Genomic DNA, 10780 nt, shown 5'->3' with positions numbered 1-10780 from the left:
AAATAACTACTGCAGAGCAGAATAAAGAAAAAAGAATGAAAAGAACTGAGGACAGTCTCAGAGACCTCTGGGACAACATTAAACGCACCAACATTCGAATTATAGGGGTCCCAGAAGAAGAAGAGAAAAAGAAAGGGACTGAGAAAATATTTGAAGAGATTATAGTTGAAAACTTCCCTAATATGGGAAAGGAAATAGTTAATCAAGTCCAGGAAGCACAGAGAGTCCCATACAGGATAAACCCAAGGAGAAACATGCCAAGACACATATTAACCAACTATCAAAAATTAAATACAAAGAAAAAATATTAAAAGCAGCAAGGGAGAAACAACAAATAACACACAAGGGAATCCCCATAAGGTTAACAGCTGATCTTTCGACAGAAACTCTGCAAGCCAGAAGGGAGTGGCAGGACATATTTAAAGTGATGAAAGGGAATAACCTACAACCAAGATTACTCTCAACAGCAAGGATCTCATTTAAATTTGACGGGGAAATTAAAACCTTTACAGACAAGCAAAAGCTAAGAGAATTCAGCACCACCAAACCAGCTTTACAACAAATGCTAAAGGAACTTCTCTAGGCAGGAAACACAAGAGAAGGAAAAGACCTACAATAACAAACCCAAAACAATTAAGAAAATGGTCATAGGAACATACATATCGATAATTACCTTAAATGTAAATGAATTAAATGCGCCAACCAAAAGACAGAGACTGGCTGAATGGATACATAAACAAGACCCATATATATGCTGTCTACAAGAGACCCACTTCAGACCTAGAGACACATACAGACTGAAAGGGAATGCATTTCGCATTTTTAACAGTAATTTTCTGAAATCAATTGCAATAATTGGAGACACCTCAGAACAGAAAGCCACTAAGAAAGCCATTAGAAGAAGAAGGTAAAAAGGAAGGGGAAGCATGAAGCCAGAGCTTGTGTTCCTTGATTCTGTTTTCTGAAGCAGAAGCATCCTCAGCCAACACCTGCTGAAGACATATTCACCCTTTGGTGACTGATCATCTACCAAATTATTACCTTATAAGTTATCCAGCTCTCAATACTATTCGGTTGGCCAAAAGTTTTGTTCATTTTTTCCCATAAGATGGCTGTAGTAGCACTTAGTTGTCTTTTAACTTCATTTGAAACAATTTTGTTAGATTGTATGTGACAGCTGCCATATCAGTGTAGATTTAAAAAAAAGACTTATCAAACTTGGTGAATTTTTGTGTAGCCATTTTAATAATGAAGATGGAAGAAAAAAGCAACATTTTCAGCATATTATGCTTTATTATTTCAAGAAAGTTTAAAGCGAAACGCAAAAAAAGATTTGTGCAGTGTATGGAGAAGGCGCTGTGACTGATCAAACGTGTCAAAAGTGGTTTGCAAAGTTTCGTGCTGGAGATTTCTTGCTGGATGATGCTCCATGGTCGGGTAGACCTGTTGAAGTTGATAGCGATCAAATCGAGACATTAACTGAGAACAATCAACCTTATACCATGCGGGAGATACCAACATACTCAGAATATCCAAATCAAGAGCTGAAAATCATTTGCACCATTTTGGTTATTTTAATTGCTTGGATGTTTGGGTTCCACGTAAGTTAAGCAAAAAAAAAAAACCGTTCTTGACTGTATTTCTGCATGCAGTTCTCTACTGAAATGTAATGAACACATTCCATTTTTAAAACAAATTGTGACAGGCAATGAAAAGTGGATACTGTACAATAATGTGGAATGGAAGAGATCGTGGGGCAAGCAAAATGAACCACCACCAACCACACCAAAGGCCGGTCTTCATCCAAAGAAGGTGTTGTTGTGTATATGGTGGGATTGGAAAGGAGTCCTCTATTATGAGCTCCTTCTGGAAACCCCAACAATTAATTCCAACAAGTACTGCTCCCAGTTAGACCAAGTGAAAGCAGCACTCTACGAAAAGCATCCAGAATTAGTCAACAGAAAATGTATAATCTTCCATCAGGATAATGCAAGACCATATGGTTCTCTGATGACCAGGCAAAAACTGTTACAGCTTGGCTGGGACGTTCTGATACATCCTCCGTATTCAGCAGACACTGCACCTTCGGATTTCCATTTATTTCAGTCTTTACAGAATTTTCTTAATGGAAAACATTTAAATTCCCTGGAAGACTGTAAAAGGCACCTGGAACAGTTCTTTGCTCAAAAAGATAAGTTTTGGGAAAATGGAATTATGAAGTTGCCTGGAAAATGTCAGAAGGTAATGGAACAAAAGGGTGAATAGGCTGTTCAATAAAGTTCTTGGTGAAAATGAAAATGTGTCTTTTATCTTTACTTAAAAACCAAAGACACTTTCTGGCCAGCCCAATATATGGGATTCATCTTCAGACGTGGGCTTCCTCACTCCTTTCTCCAGTGGAAGCAGCTGCTCGGTATCAGGAAATGAACCCACAGACCTCTCACCAGTTTGATCCCATCACTGCATCTGGACTTCCCAAGTTTTTTTTTTTTTTTTTTGTATTCTTCATGACTGATCCAGCAAGTCGTGCTTAGGTATCTACTGTAGAGAAATTCTTGAGCATGTACACCAGAAAATATGCCTAAGAAAGTTCATAACTACTGCTGAATTGTCTCCCCTCACAATATGTTGAAGTTCTAACCCCCAGTACCGAAGAATGTGACCTTATTTTGAAATAAGGTTGTTGCATATGTTATTAGTTAAGATGAGGTCATACTGGACTAGGGTGGACCCCTAAACCAATATGACTGCTATCCTTATAAAAAGAATGCCATGTGAAGAGACAGACATGTGCACAGAGAGAACACTATGCAAAGACTGAAGTTATGTTGCCATAAGCCAAGCAATTACCAGAAGCTCGGAGAGAGGCCTGGAACAGATCCTTCTCAGAGTGAGCATGGCCCTGCCAGCACTTTGATTTTGAACTTCTGTCCTTTAGCACTGTGAGATGACAAATTCCTTTTGATCTAAGCCACGCAGTTGTGCTACCTTGTTATGGCCACCCTAGCAAACCAATACAGGCTGATATTCAATATGCACTGGTACAGCTGACTGGTTGTCGAAATATTGAAGTAATTTTCTTCCAGTTGGTACATAGACATGGCCTCACTGTTGTTTTAGGCACCCCTGGCCTTCCTGTCTACCCTAACCCATTTCTTGGGACCCATGTGCTTTCCCCATGATGCAAAACCTAAAGTCCCTCACGGACTCAACAAACTACATCATTAGGGCTGCAACAACCTACTCAGGCCAGATTACTCTCTCCCTGCAAGAAAGGCAAAAGAACATACCTGTTCTCCTCAGCTTATCACTTCCTCATTGCACCTTAAGCCAAGGTCAAATCCTCTTCACATTATAAGGATATGACCAATAAGCTCTCTGAAGAAAAGGTAAATGATTACATATTAACCACCATGGAGGTGTAATAAATGTTCCAAAATCTAGGCAATTCTCTGTGGCTCCTGGTTTCTATCTAAAAGGAGATCCTCTGGTTGAGGATGGGTTAAACTCACCTAAAGAGCTAATAACGTATATTCCTAACTTCTATACATTCAATGCTTTCTAATCTCAAGTGGCATTTTCTATCTCTGTTTTCTTCAGGCCCCCACAGGAACTATTGCCACATAGAATCCCTTCACCAAGGGATACGGGACATACAATGCTTTCCCTGCTTCCAGACATCTATGGAAAGCAACAGATGGAGTTGCTACCTCTGTTAAGCTGAGGCAAGGAGATTGTGATGCCACCTGACACATAAATGAAATGCTATAGGCTACACCTTCATTGCAGATAGCGCTCTCAGGACCTGATGTGATCCTGTGACCTCACCACACTAGATCTATCAACAGCTCACTGTGCTCTAAGGGGAAAATACTCTGTAGACATGATGTTGTATGAAGTCACTACTGCTTAGTTGAAATAGTCACCCGTGCAGGCCTGCGATACTACTTGTCTTGGAAGGATACAGATGTAAACTACAGTTTTAATAGAGGCCCTGACTTTCTAGAAAGAGTATGTTTCAGAACCTGTATTCATGCATCTCAGTTGCCATGGATACAGGCAGCTGTGTGGATGTGAAGCTAGCTCTTAAGGTAAGCAGCTAAAGAAGACCTGTGATTAAAGCAGAGCTCAGCCTGCCTAATGAGTAATAATAGACCCTAAATCCAATCCTTCAACTGTTTGAGGGAACTGCCAACGTAGTTTATTTGCTTCCGATAACATTCCTTAAGTTGTATTTGTTGCATGAATAAATTAATGAATTAAAAGTTCATTTAGCGGGTATTAATTGAGAGCTTTTATGTGACAGGCATTACACCAAGAGGCAGAGATGTAAAAATGAATAAAATATGGTTTCTGCCCTCAAAGGTCTCACTCTTTACTGAAGAAGGAAGGTATACATTATGGTAAGTTTTTAAATTGGCAAAAGCGTAATATACTACAAGAGACACCATTCCTGGGAGGATGGGGCAGTGCCAGGGGAGGCTACATAGATGGGGGACTCTTTTAAAGCTGAGTCCTAATGGATAAGTCGGCTTGGCTCCAATATATTTGAAGATCAAGGGCTTTCCCGGCAGGAGGAAGATTATGTGGAAAATGTAGAGTCATGAAAGAGCAAGAATGTTAGGGGACTGCAAGGGCTATTTCTCAAAGACAAACAGTTCACCATTCCTCAAGTACTAATCAGTAGTGGATCCACTATCTGGCGATCATAATCATCCAGAACATGGCCACAAATCTGCAAAGGTCTCCTCTGCACTGGGGCAAAACTATGACAAAGCCCATGCTCTTAATTTCTTGGTGGAATAGGGGCACCACCTTCACATCTGGGACAGTAAATGCTTCATGTGACATCAAGTTTGCTCACTTAACAAACACAGTTTTCAGTAGTCTTTTGAGAACGTACCCAAGGAGAAATATTAGCTGAGAATAAGAAAAATAATCAGAAAAATGCAGAAATCTAGTAATCACTGTACTAACCCCCTGTCCTCCCCAATAAAAGCGTATCCAGCTACCAGAGTACTCACACATAGCAGGAAAGTATAATAATTAATATGATGATCCCTCTAGTCAAGGGAACTAGTTAAGATTCCAAGTCTGCCGCTTGTTAAGTTAACTTGTGATGACAGTACAAAATTTCTCACCAAAATCACTTAGACATTAAAAAGTCTTGCTTCCTCAAGGTGTTAGTTTCTACTAATATTTTTTTAAATAATTTTTAAAATTTTTTAAATAATGTGTTTTATTTAGGCCACTATATCCAAAATGTTACTGTTTCAACGTGTAATCAATATTAAAATTTGTGGTCTTTTGTATTTTTTTTTTTTTTATTGAAGTATAGTTGATTTACAACGTGGTGCCAATCTCTGTCCTATAGCAACGTGACTCGGTTATACTTATATACATTCTTTTTTTTAATATCCTTTTCCATTATGGTTTATCCCAGGTGACTGGATATAGTTCCCTGTGCTATACAGTCGGACCTTGTTGTTTATTCTAAATGTAATAGTCTGCATCTACCAAACCCAAACTCCCACTCCATCCCTCTCCCACCCCTCTCCCCCTTGGCAGCCACAAGTCTGGTCTCTGTGTCTGTGAGTCTGTTTCTGTTTTGTAGATAGGTTCACTTGTGCCATATTTTAGATTCCACATATCAGTGATATCACATGGTATTTGTCTTTCTCTTTCTGACTTACTTCACTTAGTATGATAATCTCTAGTTGCATCCATGTTGCAAGTGGCATTATTTTGTTCTTTTTTATGGCTGTCTACTCATTTTTTAATTTATATGGCATTATCTATTATATTTCTGAAAGGCGTGTCTGGTAAACTGAGATATCAGTATACTGTAACTTATCTGATGATTAGTGAAGCAGATGTTGGCTTCTTATCCTATGATTCTTTTGTGTGATGAACAAGGTCATTAAGTTAATTTAGAAGATAGTCTGACTAGTTGAAATACATATTTTATTTAGATATAAAGGAAAAGAAATATTATTCCAACAGGCTTCATATTGAAAATCAAGTGAAAGAATTAAGTAGGATTACAAAACAGATGAAACTGTACTTGAAATATTGGAAGAAGGCTGTTCTTGTAGGATCAGGGGCTGCGAGTTAGGCTAACAGAAGGTTTTGATTGTCCTTACACATTTCTGCAAAGATGCAGAAAAGCACAAACATATGCAATACTAATCACACACAACAAATCCATCACAGCTAGTATCTGGCTTATCCTAAAGAAAAACAGAACTGCATCTCAACTCTACTACCTGCTAAATTTTAACAAATTTGAGAGCTTGTCTTATTCTGAATCACTGTTTAAGCTCTAGAAATTGATTTATCTATCTAGCTTTCAGAACCCAGCTTACCTTTGAAATTCAAATGAAGCAAGTGTGTATAAATGTATGAGTCTTTTCTTTCTTATAGGAGTCTAGAGAGCAAAGATAACACCTGTGGATCCTGTTGCTGTTTTTGCTCTCCCAATTTTATAGGCTTTTGTGAGATTAGAAATCACATATGATAAGTGTTGCCACATATGCGTAGTCAGTAAATAGTGACTTGTTATTCTAAGCATTTAAAGGTCCAGGAAACAATTCCCATCTTAAATTGTCTTTCTACAGGAGGAGATCATTAGAGAGCATTTCTGATTTAAAAATAGCTACATAACTCTTCTTCCGTTAGAAACCTGACTCATTACTCAAGTTACAAATAATGCCCTCAAAGATTTTTGTTTTCTGTAATGACAAGACTTTCTGCTCAGAAGCAGATCTGCCATGAAGTTTAATCTTCCAGGGCTCTCACTTGCACAGATCCCTTCAAGCCTCTGGAAAAGGCAAGCAAAGTAATCAGTCAGTTATGTGATTTTATAAAATTTGCCGAATAAATGTGTTTTAGCAGCAGACAGTTAAGGCCCCTGACTTTCCACTTTACTCTCTCTCTCTCTCTGTTACACTTTCCCTCCTGTCAGGTACAGAGTACCTGCAGGCATTTTTGGTATGTGGCCAAAGAATAGTTGAATTTGAAATACATTTAGTTGGGTTTTAAAGAAAAGTATTGATGTTGTTTGCTATCACTTCCATGCGTATATAAGTCACTGACAGCTGTCATGTATAGAAATGTCTTCTACAGATACCACTATCACCATGCCAACTAACCCTATATCTCAACATGAAGGTATACGGCAGAGGTTGTATACTGGTAGAAATGTGTTCAGTAGTACCTGGTATTAAATTAGGTGGGTAATGAAGGAGGGATGAGGTTTGGAATGCATAGAGCTGAAAGCTAGTCTGCAGAAAATTCTTCCAAATCCTAAATCTTATACATGAAAGATATATGATAAGAGATTTTCCTGTATTTGACAACAATCTCCAAAATTTAGATACCATTACTAAATTATTATTGAGCAATAGATTTTAAGATTCAATTAGCCATGATATAAAACATTGTTCTGTAATAAATACATAACCTAAGGTTGCAGCCAAGGTTGTCAGTTGGTCCTCCTTATCCACGGGTTCCACACCCACAGATTCAACCAACTGCTGATCAAAAATATTCAGGACAAAAAAATCCAGAAAGTTCCAATAAAACAAAACTTGAATTTGCCATGTACTGCAACTATTTATATAGCATTTACATTTAGTTATGTTTTATAATTAATCCGGAGATGGTGTATAGTATATGGGAAGATGTGGGTAGATTATATGCAAATACCATGCCATTTTATATAAAAGACTTGAGCATCCATGATTTTGGTATCTGCAGGGTGTCCTAAAACCAATCCCCACTAGATACCAAGGCATCACTATAGTTTGCTTCAGGGAATTATACTATTCTGGAAACTTCATTTGTATAGGTATGTTTTTGCAGTATGGAAAGAAGCATATTTTGATATATTTGAAACTGTTGTCAAGGAGAAATAACCTATAATTCTCAAACAAGAGAACTATAAAAATTTAATATGTTTACCATGAGTAAAGAGAGAACTTCACAACTAAATCTCAGGGAAGCAGAAGAACTGGGTATAGAATCAGGAAGAGGAGACCTATTGAGGGATGTGAGGTACCATGGAGATGTGAGCAACAGGATAAAGCAGGTGTTCTAACCTCAGTTATGCTGATAGCTAGTCATACGATCTTTAGAAAGTGAACTATATTTTCTCTGGACCTCCATACCCTCATCCACAAAATAAATCAGCTGTTAAGATTTGTGATGTGGTACAGGATTGAATTCTTGGTGTAGTGTTTTCCAAAGTGTTTTTCTCAACTCCAGTCCATGAGAGAAGTTCTGAAAAATAACATCCCATGGTCAAATAATTTTAGAAAATGTTGCATAGGTTTTTTTCCCATCGGTATATTCACTGTGCATTAGCATAATGCTGGCTCTAAAATGTGCTACAGTGAAGTAATATTTTTATTTTTGTCTAGGCTAGTGCTTGCAAAATGTATTTGACTGTGAAGACCTTTTAGCATAATATCTATGGCATATAATTTGGGGATGCTCCTCTAAAGCAGCATTCAGGAGTTCCTTCAGAGAGACTGACAACACAATATTTGCAGTTAGATAGCATAGTCAGAACCCTGCTTTGAGCTGTCCTCTTGTGATGGTGCTGAATTTGTTATTAGGAAGTCACCAGTAGACACAGCAAAATCCTTTGACATAAAACATAAAATGGATGGAGGGCTGCTGGGTCGGGGGGAGGATAGTTCAGAGCATGCTGATCTTAAATAAAATTCTTCCCAATGGAGAGAAAAACTATTTTTAATGGCAGGAAATCATGTGAGGTTGGAGAGTCATTGACTGTAAATATAAGCTCATTTCCATGGTAGAACCTCATCTGAGGAAAGGGGATACAAAGCAAGAAAGGAAGGTCACACCTTGTAACTGTGAATTATGTTCTATGAGAGATGCAAAAGACAGCACACATTTACGGTCTTTATTCTAAAAGGGTTTAGATTCTAGTTTGGGAAAATGATGCAAATATATGTAATAAAAAGAAACACGTGGATTTAAAAGATAAGCAGAAACTGGTGCTTTGCAAATGGGATAAATCCCTGGGTGTGGTTAGAGAAGACTACTTAAAAAAAATGGATGGTGTAGGTCTTCTAAGAATGGGTAAAATGAGGATGGAAGGTAGATGCTTGGATGGATGAACAGAAGAGTAAAAATCATTAATGATAATAAAAACAGCTTAGATAAGGAAATGATCATGTATCAGGATCTGGGGTCGGAATACCACTACTGACACCATATAATGAGAAATTTGAAGCAAGAGCTGTCAGGCCACAGACAAAAAGTTAAAAAGGCAAGGAAAGAAAGAACAATGCCTGTCCCTACAAGCCCAAATGCTTATGGAAAATAGCTAGCTAGTGGGAAGCAGCCATACAGCACAGGGAGATCAGCTGCGTGCTTTGTGACCACCTAGAGGGGTGGGATAGGGAGGGTGGGAGGCAGGGAGACGCAAGAAGGAAGAGATATGGGGATATAGGTATACATATAACTGATTCACTTCATTATAAAACAGAAACTAACACACCATTGTAAAGCAATTATACTCCAATAAAAACGTAAAAAAAAAATGAGTGAATTACACTAGATGAGACAGAGAATGAAGAGAGACTTTAAGGAAGTCCAAACCAATAAGCAAAGGAATGGATATGTGAGGATGAATGGGATGAGCAAAGGATGTTGGATAGCAGATGTGACTATGAGGTGCAAGTGACAGTGGATGAGACTGAAAATACACTTTGGGCAAAACTGTGAAGGATCTTGAATGTCATATCAACAAAAGATTTATACAGAAGAATATTATGATTAAGTCTGTTTAAAAACAAAATTTTCAGACCATTCCCTTAGGAGATAAGAGACCACTCACAAGGCAATTCAGAGTAAACAAGGACAGAAGAAAATAAGATAGCACTAGCCTCCAAATTTCATATCCCCGATGCAATCTGAGTAGCTCTGATTCGTATCTCATTTCATATAAGGCTTCCACTTAGGGTTTTGTTTGAACAAAGAGATCCACCATTTTTTAAAATGTTTGCTATCCAAAGATTTGGAAAGATAACTCACTGTCTAGTACTAGATACACTAGAAAGGCAAGGATATTTTAGGAAGCTATTACAACAATTAAGCTACAATATGATGAACCCTTAATTAGAGAAATCAACACTAGTAGAAAATGGGAAAATTCAAAGAATATTTCTGAGTTATAATAAGCAGGAACTGTCTGCATACTGAACATGAATAATGAGGTACAAGGTGGACATACAATGATGACTCCAAGGTTTAAGCTCAAGTACCTAGAAATGTGGTGGTATTATTCACTGAGATAAGGATCATAGGTTGAAGGGAAGATAAGAAATGGGACCTTTTCAACATTACATACAATGATTTTAGATCCATAGCTTGTAACTGGATAAAGGCATACAGTTAAGTGTTTCAGGAGACAAATATGGATTAGAGATCTATGTGTGGGTGTTCAACTGCAAAAGAGTGACTAAGGCCCAAATATGTCCCCTGTGAAGGAAACATTCTTAACAATAAGAGGAATATTAACAGCTAACATTAGCTAGGCATGTAATTTATGCCAGTAACTATGCTAAGAGTTTTACAAGGATTATTTTATTTAATTGCATATGAATCCTATGCATAAAAAATATCACTACTGCAGAGCAGAATAATGTAGCGATTAACATCTGGAAATGAACTACCTATATTCAAATCCTGGCTCAGTTGTTAACTATCTGTGTCATTTGGGGCAAATTATTTAACTTCTCTGTGTTTC

Source organism: Lipotes vexillifer, unplaced genomic scaffold (genome assembly GCF_000442215.2).
Source record: "Lipotes vexillifer unplaced genomic scaffold, Lipotes_vexillifer_v1.1 scaffold604, whole genome shotgun sequence".
Classification (NCBI taxonomy): domain Eukaryota; kingdom Metazoa; phylum Chordata; class Mammalia; order Artiodactyla; family Lipotidae; genus Lipotes; species Lipotes vexillifer.
Note: the sequence above shows the minus strand (reverse complement) of the source record.